Raw genomic sequence first — 13,717 nt, 5'->3', positions numbered from 1 at the left:
ATGACGATGTTTATTATTGGAAAGTTTCGTTTAGTCGGCGCAACATCTGTGGTCATATGCCGGAGAGAGACAGAAGGGGAAGGAATTATAAGAGATGGGAACAGATGCCAGGAGACGGGACACAACCTCCGATTAGTACTGCTTGGTGTACAGGCTTAAAGGTGTGTGTGTGTGTGTGTGTGTGTGTGTGTGTGTGTGTGTGTGTGTGTGTGTGTGTGTGTTTGCTTCTTAGTTAGTTAAATAGTCTGTTAGTAAGTGTGTGTGTGTGTGTGTGTGTGTGTGTGTGTGTGTGTGTTTATCTGTATGTGTCTGCTTCCCTGCCTGCCTGTCTGTCTGTATAAGTCTTGTAAGTATTGTAAGTCTGCATCCCAAACAGACAATTAAGCCAGGGTAAGCATCCCATCCCGGCAATTAAGCCAGGGTCAGCATCCCACCCAGGCAATTAACCCAGGGTCAGCATCCCACCCAGGCAATTAACCCAGGGTCAGCATCCCACCCAGGCAATTAACCCAGGGTCAGCATCCCACCCAGGCAATTAACCCGGGGTCAGCATCCCACCCAAGCAATTAACCCAGGGTCAGCATCCCACCCAAGCAATTAAGCCAGGGTCAGCATCCCACCCAGGCAATTAAGCCAGGGTCAGCATCCCACCCAGGCAATTAAGCCAGGGTCAGCATCCCACCCAAGCAATTAAGCCAGGGTCAGCATCCCACCCAAGCAATTAAGCCAGGGTCAGCATCCCACCCAGGCAATTAAGCCAGGGTCAGCATCCCACCCAAGCAATTAAGCCAGGGTCTGCATCCCACCCAGGAAATTAAACCAGGGTCAGCATCCCACCCAGGCAATTAAGCCAGGGTCAGCATCCCACCCAAGCAATTAAGCCAGGGTCAGCATCCCACCCAGGCAATGAAGCCAAGGTCAGCATCCCACCCAGGCAGTTAAGCCAAGGTCAGCATCCCACCCAAGGAGTTAAGCCAGGGTCATCATCCCACCCAGGCAGTTAAGCCAAGGTCAGCATCCTACCCAGGCAGTTAAGCCAGGGTCAGCATCCCACCCAGGCAGTTAAGCCAAGGTCAGCATCCCACCCAGGCAGTTAAGCCAGGGTCAGCATCCCACCCAGGCAGTTAAGCCAAGGTCAGCATCCTACCCAGGCAGTTAAGCCAGGGTCAGCATCCCACCCAGGAAGTTAAGCCAGGGTCATCATCCCACCCAGGCAGTTAAGCCAGGGTCAGCATCCCACCCAGGCAGTCAAGCCAAGGTCAGCATCACACCAAGGAAGTTAAGCCAGGGTCATCATCTCACCCAGGCAGTTAAGCCAAGGTCAGCATCCCACCCAGGCAGCTAAACCAGGGTCAGCATCCCACCCAGGCAGTTAAGCCAAGGTCAGCATCCCACCCAGGCAGTTAAGCCAAGGTCAGCATCCCACCCAGGCAGTTAAGCCAAGGTCAGCATCCCACCCAGGCAGTTAAGCCAAGGTCAGCATCCCACCCAGGCAGTTAAGCCAAGGTCAGCATCCCACCCAGGCAGTTAAGCCAGGTCAGCATCCCACCCAGGCAGTTAAGCCAAGGTCAGCATCCCACCCAGGCAGTTAAACCAGGTCAGCATCCCACCCAGGCAGTTAAGCCAAGGTCAGCATCCCACCCAGTCAGTTAAGCCACGGTCAGCATCCCACCCAGGCAGTTAAGCCAGGGTCAGCATCCCACCCAGGCAGTTAAGCCAGGGTCAGCATCCCACCCAGGCAGTTAAGCCAGGGTCAGCATCCCACCCAGGCAAATAAGCCAGGGTCAGCATCCCACCCAGGCAGTTAAGCCAAGGTCAGCATCCCACCCAGGCAGTAAAGCCAAGGTCAGCATCCCACCCAGTCAATTAAGCCAAGGTCAGCATCCCACCCAAGCAGCTAAGCCAGAGTCAGCATCCCACCCAGGCAGCTAAGCCAAGGTCAGCATCCCACCCAGGCAATTAAGCCAAGGTCAGCATCCCACCCAGGCAGTTAAGCCAGGGTCAGCATCCCACCCAGGCAGTTAAGCCAGGGTCACCATCCCACCAGGCAGTTAAGCCAGGGTCACCATCCCACCCAGGCAGTTAAGCCAGGGTCACCATCCCACCCAGGCAGTTAAGCCAAGGTCAGCATCCCACCCAGGCAGTTAAGCCAAGGTCAGCATCCCACCCAGGCAATTAAGTCAGGGTCATCATCCCACCCAGACAGTTAAGCCAGGGTCAGCATCCCACCCAGGCAGTTAAGCCAGGGTCATCATCCCACCCAGACAGTTAAGCCAGGGTCAGCATCCCACCCAGGCAGTTAACACAAGGTCAGCATCCCACCCAGGCAGTTAAGCCAGGGTCACCATCCCACCCAGGCAGTTAAGCCAGGGTCAGCATCCCACCTAGGCAATTAAGTCAGGGTCATCATCCCACCCAGGCAGTTAACACAAGGTCAGCATCCCACCCAGGCAGTTAAGCCAGGGTCAGCATCCCACCTAGGCAATTAAGTCAGGGTCATCATCCCACCCAGGCAGTTAAGCCAGGGTCAGCATCCCACCCAGGCAGTTAAGCCAGGGTCAGCAACCCACCCAGGCAGTTAAGCCAAGGTCAGCATCCCACCCAGACAATTAAGCCAGGGTCATCATCCCACCCAGGCAGTTAAGCCAGGGTCAGCATCCCACCCAGTCAATTAAGACAGGGTCATCATCCCACCCAGGCAGTTAAGCCAGGGTCAGCATCCCACCCAGGCAATTAAGCCACGGTCATCATCTCACCCAGGCAGTTAAGCCAGGGTCAGCATCCCACCCAGGCAATTAAGCCAGGGACATCATCCCACCCAGGCAGTTAAGCCAGGGTCAGCATCCCACCCAGGCAATTAAGCCAGGGTCAGCATCCCACCCAGGCAATTAAGCCAGGGACATCATCCCACCCAGGCAGTTAAGCCAGGGTCAGCATCCCACCCAGGCAATTAAACGAGGGTCAGCATCCCACCCAAACAATTAAGCCAGGGTCATCAACCCACCCAGGCAGTTGAGCCAAGGTCAGCATCCCACCCAGGTTTTTAAGCCAGGGTCAGCATCCCACCCAGGCAGTTAAGCCAGGGTCAGCATCCCACCCAGGCATTTAGGCCAAGGTCAGCATCCCACCCAGGCAGTTAAGCCAAGGTCAGCATCCCACCCAGGCAGTTAAGCCAAGGTCAGCATCCCACCCAGGCAGTTAAGCCAAGGTCAGCATCCCACCCAGGCAGTTTAGCCAAGGTCAGCATCCCACCCAGGCAGTTTAGCCAGGGTCATCATCCCACCCAGGCAGTTAAGCCAGGGTCAGCATCCCACCCAGGCAGCTCAGCCAAGGTCAGCATCACACCTAGGCAGTTAGGCCAAGGTCAGCATCCCACCCAGGCAGTTAAGCCAGGGTCAGCATACCACCCAGGCAGTTAAGCCAAGGTCAGCATCTCACCCAGACAGTTAAGCCAGGGTCATCACCCCACCCAGGCAGTTAAGCCAGGGTCAGCATCCCACCCAGGCAGTTAAGCCAAGGTCAGCATCCCACCCAGGCAGTTAAACCAAGGTCAGCATCCCACCCAGGCAGTTAAGCCAGGGTCAGCATCCCACCTAGGCAGTTAAGCCAGGGTCAGCATCTCACCCAGACAGTTAAGCCAGGGTCATCACCCCACCCAGGCAGTTAAGCCAGGGTCAGCATCCCACCCAGGCAGTTAAGCCAAGGTCAGCATCCCACCCAGGCAGTTAAACCAAGGTCAGCATCCCACCCAGGCAATTAAGCCAGGGTCAGCATCCCACCCAGGCAGTTAAGCCAAGGTCAGCATCCCACCCAGGCAGTTAAACCAAGGTCAGCATCCCACCCAGGCAGTTAAGCCAAGGTCTGCATCCCACCCAGGCAGTTAAGCCAGGGTCAGCATCCCACCCAGGCAGTTAAGCCAGGGTCAGCATCCCACCCAGGCAATTAAAACAGGGTCAGCATCGCACCCAGGCAATTAAGCCAGGGTCAGCATCCCACCCAGGCAATTAAGCCAGGGTCATCATCCCACCCAGGCAGTTAAGCCAAGGTCAGCATCCCACCCAGGCAGTTAAGCCAAGGTCAGCATCCCACCCAGGCAGTTAAGCCAAGGTCAGCATCCCCTCAGGCAGTTAAGCCAAGGTCAGCATCCCACCCAGGCAGTTAAGCCAAGGTCATCATCCCACCCAGGCAGTTAAGCCAAGGTCATCATCCCACCCAGGCAGTTAAGCCAAGGTCAGCATCCCACCCAGGCAGCTAAGCCAAGGTCAGCATCCCACCCAGGCAGTTAAGCCAAGGTCAGCATCCCACCCAGGCAGTTAAGCCAAGGTCAGCATCCCACCCAGGCAGCTAAGCCAAGGTCTGCATCCCACCCAGGCAGTTAAGCCAAGGTCAGCATCCCACCCAGGCAGCTAAGCCAAGGTCTGCATCCCACCCAGGCAGTTAAGCCAAGGTCAGCATCCCACCCAGGCAGCTAAGCCAAGGTCAGCATCCCACCCAGGCAGTTAAGCCAAGGTCAGCATCCCACCCAGGCAGCTAAGCCAAGGTCTGCATCCCACCCAGACAGTTAAGCCAAGGTCAGCATCCCACCCAGGCAGCTAAGCCAAGGTCAGCATCCCACCCAGGCAGTTAAGCCAAGGTCAGCATCCCACCCAGGCAGTTAAGCCAAGGTCAGCATCCCACCCAGGCAGTTAAGCCAAGGTCAGCATCCCACCCAGGCAGTTAAGCCAAGGTCAGCATCCCACCCAGGCAGTTAAGCCAAGGTCTGCATCCCACCCAGACAATGAAGCCAAGGTCAGCATCCCACCCAGGCAGTTAAGCCAAGGTCAGCATCCCACCCAGACAATGAAGCCAAGGTCAGCATCCCACCCAGGCAGGTAAGCCAAGGTCAGCATCCCACCCAGGCAGTTAAGCCAAGGTCTGCATCCCACCCAGACAATGAAGCCAAGGTCAGCATCCCACCCAGGCAGGTAAGCCAGGGTCAGCATCCCACCCAGGCAGTTAAGCCAGGGTGTAGCTACATGGAATCCGGGACACTAAGCCAGGGTCTTCATCCCTTCCCATTAATTTTATTTTTGATACCCTTCCGTTGTTGTGGTCTTCCCCCTTCTCCCAAACACACACACACACACACACACACACACACACACACACACATATTCACACATTTACAGAGTCATATTGTTTGTGCAGTTGGCAACGTTTTTTTCTGCATTTTACAAGATTTTCTTCAAGCGCCGGCCGACTGTTGTGAGTGGAATCCTTGCTCCTTTTTCAACGTTAAACTTAAATCCTTATTTAAATTAAAGTTAAACTGAACTGAAACTTAACCAAGTTGTAAAACCTTGCACACATTTTTTTTGGTCATATCTTTTTTGTTTGTTTTTTTGCAGTTTTTAATTTTATTTTTTATTTTTTTACTTGTTTTACTTTTCTTTTTTCAAGGCCATAGCGCTGCCGGGCAGGGCGGGTGAGGTGCTTAGTGCATCGTTTTGGCACTCTTCGCTTCTGGCGCCGACTGCTCCTCCCCTTCCCTCGCTCGCTTCACCCTCGGTAGAATAGGCCTAACAAACTGCTCAAGCCGCCAGCCGGTCTCTTTATACATCCTTTCCTCCCGTTGCTTGATCCTCTCGGCATCCCGCCTCACCGTCTCTTGGGCCGCGAGAAACTGCGCCCTGACCTCCGCCATGTTCTCCCCCGGCCTCTCTCCCAGCCAGCTGGCTCGCAGTTCAAGATACTGCTCCCACTTCTCCTCTTCACGTCTCCGTTTGGCCTCCTTTCTGTCCTCCGCTCTCTCCCTCGCCCGTCTCTTTTTCTCCTCCTCCTCTTGCTCTCGCAGCAGGCGGTTCCGGTGTTCAACAAACCTCTTCAACTCCTCCTGCTGAAGGATCCGTTCCTGTTCCCGCCTCTCCCTCTCCTGCTCGTACAGCATCTGTCTGTACTCCCTCTCCATCCTCTCTCCTCCTCCTCCTCCAGCCAGCGACGCTCCTCCTCCTCCCTCTCCTTGCGCCGGCGATGTCTCCAGTACTTCCGATCGGCTCGCCGCTTTTCCTGCTCAAATTCTGTCTCCGCGCTCCCCTTGGGGCGCTTCTTGGGCTCCTTCTTTTGCTTCTTTTTCTCTCTCGGCGGGGCCTCGCTCTGACCCCCTTCCTTTCCGAAACACTTGGTGCATCCGGGCCTCCCGCAGCCCCCTTTCTTCGACGACTTCTTCTCTTTCCGAGGGGCCTCCTGCCCGCCCTCGGCCCGCTGAGCTTTCCTCCTGAAGCACTTGGTGCACCCAGGCTTCCCGCAACCCCCCTTCTTCCGCGGCAGGCCCCTCTCCTCCCGCTCCTTCAGCACCCTGAAGGCAGACTGTAGTGCCTGGAACTGCTTGGTGGCAGCCTTAATATTGTCCGGGTTTTTGTCGGGGTGAAGCCGCAGGGCCGCCTTGTGGTAGGCCTTCTTCACCTCGGCGAAGGGCGCGTCCTCGGCCACGCCAAGGAAGTGGTAGATGCTGCGTTGGGGGCAGGCCATCGGGGCTCTCGTGCTATCATAAGGGCGCCGATTCAACACGTCACCTCGGTTTGGCATTGGCGGATTTAGGTAGCCTGGAGTTGACATTGCACCCCCCTGAGTCTAGAGCTGGTGGCACCCAAGACCTGGGTGGCACCTGCTGTTGAACTCTGACGACTTCACGCGCCTCACTCCCCCTGTTTCCTGACATTGTCGCTTGATATTAAGAAAACTGCGGCCGCCATCGTCTCCCGCGGAAACCTCAGCATCATATTGCCGCGAATCTGCAACAGTAATGTGAACATAAGGATGCATATAATGATCTTCTCGCGCATGTTATTGAGATCCATGAAAGGACATGTTTTCTTCCCTCTAAAGCGGCGTCCACACAATGCGTGACTTGTTATAATTCCCCTGCCATGCCTCTGCTTCCCTTCCTTCCCCTGAACCCCCATCCCTCCACTTCCGCTCCCTGTCATCCCTTTGCTTCCTTCCCTGCCCCCCACACCGTACCCCTTCCTACCAGGGTTGGAGTAATTGTAATTGTAATTTAATTGAAATGTAATTAATTACATTTTTTTGTAATTTTAATTGTAATTGTAATTGAAAATGCAATTATAGAAAGTAATTGTAATTATAATTAATTAAAGGCTAATGTAATTTGTAATTTAATTGTAATTATAAAATGGAAGTGGTACTGGTCGTTCTCCATTAGGAGTGATGGGTTGCTTATAAAGATTAAATTTGCCGGTGACAATCAGGAAGTCGGAGGCGGCCGCTCCGCCACAAGAAGCAGTAGCGTGCGTGACGTGCGTGCCATTCCTCTGTGTCCCTTCCCCTCGCCACCCCGTCTCTGCCTTCCTTCCCTTGCCATTCCTTTGCCTCCTTCTTTCTTTCCCCTGCCACGCCCTCCCTGGATTCCTTCCTTCCCCTTTCCATTCCTCTGTTTTCCTTCCCCTGCCGCACCCTTCCCTGTCATCCTTCCGCCCCCCTGCCATTCCTCTGCTTCCATTCGTTAACCCTACCTCACCAACCCTATCTCACTTCCTCCCCCTGCCATTCCTCTGCTTCAATTCTTTAACCCTACCTCACCAACCCTGTCTCACTTCCTCCCCCTGCCATTCCTCTGCTTTGCTTTCCCTGCCGCGCCCTCCCTGCCCTCCTTCCTCCCCTTGACGTTATTAGAACTTAATTTATCTGATTAAATTTGAAAACGTCTAATGTCTGGGCAAAGAAGGGAGAGAGGGAGAGGGCGAGGGGAGGGTGTGAGAGGGAGGAGTCCAGAGGAATGCACGAAGACCTAACTTAACTCTGCCTTACCTGACCTGACCTAACTTAACCTAATCTATCTTAGCGACAGGGCAAGGGCGAGAGAGAGGGAGAGGGTGAGAGGGACGACTTACCTAACCTAACTTTACCAAGCCTTACCTAACCTAACTTAACCTAATTTATCTTAGCGAGAGGGCAAGAGGGAGAGAGAGGGAGAGGGCGAGGGAGAGGGGGGGAGACGAGGGAGAGGGGGGAGACGAGGGGGAGGGGGAAGGCAATGGGTGTGACAGGGAGGCTAGAGAAATGCACAAAGACCTAACCTAACCTAATCTATCTTAACGAGAGGGCAAGGGAGAGAGAGACTGAGAGGGTAAGGGTGTAAGAGGGACGCCTTCGCTTAACCTAACCTAACCTAGCTTATCCTAGCCTTACTTAACCACATCTAACCTTACCTAACTTTCCTAACCTAACCTAACCTAACCTAGTTTATCCTTGCCTTACTTAAACACATTTAACCTTACCTAGCTTCCCTATCCCTACCTAACCTAGCTTATCCTAGCCTTACTTAACCACATCTAACCTTACCTAGCTTTCCTAACCTTACCTAACCTCACCTAGCACCGAGCCTTCCCTAACCTAACCTAACATTGCCGAGCCTTACCTCAGCTAACCTATCTTAACCTAGCTTTACCTTACCTAAACTACCTTAACCTATCCTCACTTAACCTAACATAATCTAATATATTCCAGCGAGAGAGAGAGAGAGAGAGAGAGAGAGAGAGAGAGAGAGAGAGAGAGAGAGAGAGAGAGAGAGAGAGAGAGAGACGGTAAGCAGAACAGGTTCAGGGGAGGCGGTGGCTGAACGGATAGCGAGACGGCCCCGCGTTCAGGAGGACGCGAGTTCAATCCCCGACCGGTGCCACCAAGCTGGGATTTTTCAGCCGCCGCCGAGTGGCTTAAAACTACCCACATGCTGTCCAGAAGACCACCTATCAACCCGGACTCTAGATTCTAGGATTAAAGATGAGTTCCGGGAGGGCAGCATGAGCCAATGCAAGATGGCGCCACTATAAACACTCGCCAGCGCCAGGACGGGCTGGGCCGACCATCAGGACCCACCGGGAAGAAGCCTTGGACCGACCATCAGGATCCACCGGGAAGAGGCCTACCGGCGCAATAGGCCAAGACGTAAAAAAAAAGGTTTAAAATAGTCAGTGACGTGAGGCTGCCGGAGACCGTCTTGCTCCACCTGCACGGTGTCTCTGCCTGCCTGCCTGGCTGCCTGCTCCCCGCTGCCTCCCCCCGCTGCCCCCCCCCACCACCCACCTCCCACCCTCTCTACCCCCTCCACTACCCATCCACCCATTAACACCCACCCACAACTCTGACTTTCCACCTTCCCTTCCATTCCCTTCCCTTCCTTAACTCTGATTAATCCTTCTCCTTATTTTCCATTCTACGTCCTCCTCCTCCTCCTTATCAGACTCCTCCACATTTTCTTCATTTCCTTCTCTTTCTTCTCCTGCACCTTCTTCTCCTTCTCCCTCTCTTCCTTCTCTCCTGCTTCTCTTCTCCCAAACCTTTTATTTAACCTTCCTTTCTTCTTCCTTCTCTTCTTTTCTTCTGCTTCTTCTTTTTCTTCTTCTTCCTTTTCTTCTTCTTTTTCTTTTTTTAATTCTTTTTTTTTTTTTCTTCTTCTTCTATATCGTTTTCAGTTCCCGATGCCAGTCCTTTCTCTTCCCTCACTCACCCAACACCCACTAACCCCGCCACCACCCATCTACCACCCCATCTACCACCCACTTTCCGACCCAAACTACCCTCCCACTCTCCCTCTCTTCTTCGTGATGCCGTTTCTTCTCCTCCTCCCTTCGCTTGGCTCTTATTCCTCCCTCCCCTTCCTCTCCCTTACCTACCCACCAACAACCCCTCCCACAACCCCCGCTACCTACCCTCTCGCCCGCCCACTCGTCTCCGTGATGCCATTTCTCCGCCTTCCTTTCTCTTAGCTCTGATTACTCCTTCCCTTTCCTCGCTCCCGCCCACCCACCCACCTCCTCACCCACCCGCCCACCAGACTCCGTGATGCTCTTTCCTCACCTTTTCCCTTCCCTTCTTTTCCCTACTGTAATTCCTCCTTCTCCTCCTCCTCCTTTATCCACTTGTCCTCTTCATCCTATCCCATTTTCTTTTCTTCATTTCCATCAGTTTTTATATTTTTACTTTCATCACATCTTGTTCTCTCCACTTTCCTCTCCTTTTCTTAAACTCACATTCCCCTTTCCCTTTCAGTCATTTTCCTCCTCATTCAATTTCCTTTTCTACATTTTCTACCCGCCTGATAATTCTACTTTTATCATATTTTTCTCTCATTTTTTATATTCCCTTCCCTTTCCTTCCCTAAGTTCTAATTCCTCCTCCTTCCCTTCCTCACCCATCTCTCCTCTTTTCCAGCATACCTTCCCTTTCTCAACAATATCCCGTACATTTCCTACCCTCTTTGGCATTCATTCTCCACCCTTCCCTAATCTGTAATTCCTCCTTCCCTTCACCCAAGTCCTCTTCCCTACATGTCCTATCTCTCCCTCATCCATCGCCTTTTCTGCATTTCCTAACCTCTCCGTAATGTCACTCTAAGCCAATTTACTTTAACAGGTCATTCATTCTTAACCTCCGTTCCTTATGTAACCTCTAACTCATTCCTTCCCCTTCCCATCCCCATAATCCTCATCCATTTTCTTTTCTATAATTCCTAATCTCACTATAATATTACTCTCATCCCATTTTTTTAACAGGTCATTCATCCTTAACCTTCCTTCCTAATGTAAACTCTAACTCATTCTTCCCCTTCCCATCCCCGTCATCCTCATCCATTTCCTTTCTATATTTACTACACTTCTTGATAATTTTACTATCATCACATTTTTTCAACAGGAGGTCATTCATTCTTAACCTCCTTCCCTTATGTAACCTCTAACTCATTCTTTTCACTTCCCATCCCTTTATCCTCATCCATTTCCTTCTTTACATTTACTCACCTCTTGATAATTTTAGTCTCAGCACATTTCTTTTAACAGGAAAAAGAGGGAGAGAGAGCAGGAAGGTTGAGGATGTGAGGGGGACGATTCTATACCTAACCTAACACCTATCCTAACCTAACCTACCTTAACCTAATCTAGCAAGCAGGCGAGCGGGCCAACCTAACCTTACCTAACACCTTACCTAACTTAACTCCTTTCCTTATATAACCTCTGACCTGTTCTTCCCCTTCTCATCCTTCTCTCCTCTACCCACACATCCACCCTCATCCTCATCCTTTCCCTCTTCTCCATTCACTCCCCTCTGCTCTACGGTTTTGGTCCCGGGTTTTTATTTTTCCTCACAGGCAAGCTATTTAGTCTCCCCAGCTTCTCTTTACTAAGTCTCTGATTCCTCCTTCCCCTTCCCCTCCTCGGCCCACTTCTCCCTTCTCGGTGTATCCGTTTTCAGTGTATTCCTCTTCTATATTTACTTTCCTCTGTTCTATTTATCTATCTACCTTTTATCAGAATTTTTTCAATATCAAACTCACTCACTCTCAGATTCTTTCAGCTCTCACAACTATTTCCAAAGGCTACAAAGGAGATTAGTCGGGTTCTCATGAGTGTTTCTTCACGTTCATGGTCCAGAAGCCTTGGCAAACTCTCACTAGGCTCATAAAACTACCCATGGAAATACTACTAACGTGACCTCTACCAAAGTGTTATCTAATGTGTGAATCGTGAAATGTTTGAGACTATTGGCTTTTTTTTCAATCTCATGGTACAGTAGCCTTGTCAAACTATCACCAGGCTCATAATACTACCCATGGAAATACTACTAACACAACCTCCACGAAAGCCTTGCCAAATGTGAGTGTGTAAGCCTAAATGTTTGAGAAGACAGGCATTTTTCCCCCATACATAGTGCGGAAGCCTTGTTAACTCCCTAAAACTACTAACACAACTCCCACGAAAGCCTTACCATGTGTGTGAGGATATGTCAGCCTCGAAATACTTGAGTCACTCCTTTGCCTTATCTCCGTTTCGCTTCGGCACTACACAGCAGGCACCCGCATTTGGCAACTCCTTCCTTGGGTCCTCTACTGCCCTCATCGCTCACGTCCCTTTCCTTTCCTTTTTTTTTTCTACCCTCTTCTACCTCTCCTCCTTACTGCCTCTTTGCTTACCCTCCGTTCTGCCTCCAATGATCAGTCCCAGCTCTTGTTCCTTCACCTCCAGTTCACCTTCTTTCCCTCGCTGCACTTTCCTCTTTTTCCGGCCTCCTCTGTCTCTCCGTCCTACCGCCTCCCACACTTTATTCCGCCACCTCTCTGCTCACCCTCCGTCCTGTCTCCAATGGTCAGTCCCAGCTCTAGTTCCTTCACCTCCAGTTCACCTTCTTTCCCTCGCTGCACTTTCCTCTTTTCCGGCCTCCTCTGTCTCTCCGTCCTACTGCCTCCCACACTTTATTCCGCCACCTCTCTGCTTACCCTCCGTCCTGTCTACAATGGCCAGTCCCAGCTCTTGTTCCTTCACCTCCATCTCCCTTCCTTTCCTCGAACTGCCAATTCTTTCGTCTGAACTCTTCTGATCTCTTAACATCCAACCTCGCCTCAGTTTCCTCTCCTCCTCCCCGTCTCTGTGCTTTCACCGGTGTCTTAGAATAGAAGAGCAACGCTTGACAGAAGTGCGGCCGTGTGACATTTGATAATAGACATCTACTGAAGGGTACAAAGGCGGTGGCTGAGCGGTTAGAGTGGGAGCTATCAACCCAGACTCTCGATGCTTGCTCTAAAGAGGATCAAAGAAGGGCTCCGTGGGGCAGCATGAGCCAAGCAAGTAAAAAATAAGAAGAAAAAAAAACTCCCTCGGTTACAAATCTTATCCCTGTATCTGGAAAGGTTATAATGCCGCCATGATGCTGATAATTTATGAATGATCGTGACTGCAATGGCCTCGGCTGTTATGCTTCACGTTGATTACACGTTATGATCTTGTCTCACCCACATCCCATTTTAGGTGACGAGGGACGGCCAAGGGCGAGGCAAATAAATAAACAGATAAATGGTCTTTGTTCTTATCTTCTACGTCGTTTACGTTAAGGGTTGTCCATTTTTCCTCACCACATAATATTTTCTCATCCACCACAGGCTCAAAGGCTAATGCGACGGAGATGAGCACCGAGGCCACACGCAGCTATAGCGGATGCTCTCAAATTTACTTCCTTACTTAACACTTTGGATGGCCACGAAAGGGCAAGGGCGGGCTTTTTTTCAACATTTTTTTGGTTGCCCTTGAGTTGCCTCCCTTCCTGTAAAAAAATATAAATAAATAAATAGATAAAATAAATAAATAAACGACTCACCCAATCAATGACCTCTGCTGTAATCTTTTTTATATGCTGCTGGTATCTCATCTTTCTTTCTCACCCCAGAACAATTTTGGGGAGAGAAGAAAGGCAAGGGCGAGGGTAATCAATGACCTCTGCTGTAATCTTTCCTATATATTGCTCACGGTTCATTTTTATTTCTTAACCCGGAACATTTAAGGCGAGAAGGGAAGGGCAAGAGCGAGGGTGAATAGTTCCTGGTAAACAACTAACCCAATCCATGACCTCTGATGTAATAATTTCTATATGCTGCTCACGGTTCACCTTATTTCTTACCCCAGAACAATTAAGGCGAGAAGGGAAGGGCAAGGGCGAGGGTGGAGGCTCCTGGTAAACAACTAACCAAATCAACGGCCTCTACTGTAACCTTTTATATATGCGGTTTATGGTTCACCTTCATTTCTTACCCCATAACGCTTTAGGTGACGAGGCAAGGGCGAGGGCGAAGGCTTCCTGGGAAACGACTAACCAAACCAATGACCTCTGCTTTAATCTTTTCTATACGTCGCTAACAATTCTTCTTTATTTCTTACGCCATAGCACTTTAGGAGAC

This window comes from Eriocheir sinensis, unplaced genomic scaffold (genome assembly GCF_024679095.1).
Source record: "Eriocheir sinensis breed Jianghai 21 unplaced genomic scaffold, ASM2467909v1 Scaffold257, whole genome shotgun sequence".
Classification (NCBI taxonomy): domain Eukaryota; kingdom Metazoa; phylum Arthropoda; class Malacostraca; order Decapoda; family Varunidae; genus Eriocheir; species Eriocheir sinensis.
The sequence above is the reverse complement of the archived record's forward strand: the minus strand, read 5'-3'. Positions refer to the sequence as shown.